The following is a 940-nucleotide window of genomic DNA, read 5'->3' on the forward strand; positions in this document are numbered from 1 at the left end:
GGCTGCTCAGGCTGAGACTTCAGCATAGCCCCAGGTGGAGGGCCTGGCTACTCCTCTCCACTCTAGAGTCTCCATTTCCATCTCTCTTCATAATGCTCAGGCTGTTCCACATCTCTTTCTCGCCTATCTGACCACCACATACTCACACATTGTGGTGGCTCTCACTGCAGGATGGCCACAAGGCTGCTGGGACCCTGGGTGACATCCTCCATCCGTGCAGCATGGCATGGCACCAAGCAGGTGTCTATGGCCCGCTTTGCCATGCACTGTAAGGCAAGTCTGTGGGTGTCACAGCAGTCCACAGGTCTGTCTGTCTTCCTCCTCCCATGCTACACAGCACGGATTTGATTTGATTTGATTTTTATGAGTCCTAAGCATAAGACAGTTTTGGCTATTAATCTAGGATGAACAAAGGACTGCCATCTGCTCTGTCCCTGGCTGATATAAGAACAACACCACCAATAAGGTGTCTCTTTGCCCATTGCTGGAGGTGGAGTGAAGCTTTGAATTCTAAAGATGCTGTCCCTTATCTCCTTTTCAGAAGTTTTCATGATTTCTTTTCCTTCCAGCTCTCTGGTCTGTTTCATTTATCTCAGTGAGGTACACAATAGCCAAGTGCCTTTCCTTTGGAGCATATTAACTGTCCTGCAGTCATTTGTAGAATCATTCCTGACCAACTCTGTAAAAATGGAGAACTGGCACATTATGATACCTGTTTATCAAGTCTTCCTTATTTCACAGGGCAATTTCCCTGTTTATGTATTATTTATTTTCTCTTGCTCTCCTATCAGAATTGTATAGTCACTTTGTCAAGTTCTGTGGAAACTTTGGTTGGGATTTTTATTTAAGACACATGTATTTATTGATCTGTTTGAAAGGTATCATCTTCCCAATCAATGTTTTTTATATGAATTTGTTATATCTGCATTTATTCCAGCCA

General features: G+C 43.7%; 1 pseudogene; it reads right to left on the minus strand.

Annotated features, from left to right (window-relative positions):
* Positions 1-361: 361 nt before the first annotated feature.
* On the minus strand, positions 362-492 carry LOC132650226 (small nucleolar RNA SNORA48; annotated as a pseudogene).
* Positions 493-940: the final 448 nt, after the last annotated feature.

Source organism: Meriones unguiculatus, chromosome X (assembly GCF_030254825.1).
Source record: "Meriones unguiculatus strain TT.TT164.6M chromosome X, Bangor_MerUng_6.1, whole genome shotgun sequence".
In the NCBI taxonomy this organism is placed as follows: Eukaryota; Metazoa; Chordata; class Mammalia; order Rodentia; family Muridae; genus Meriones; species Meriones unguiculatus.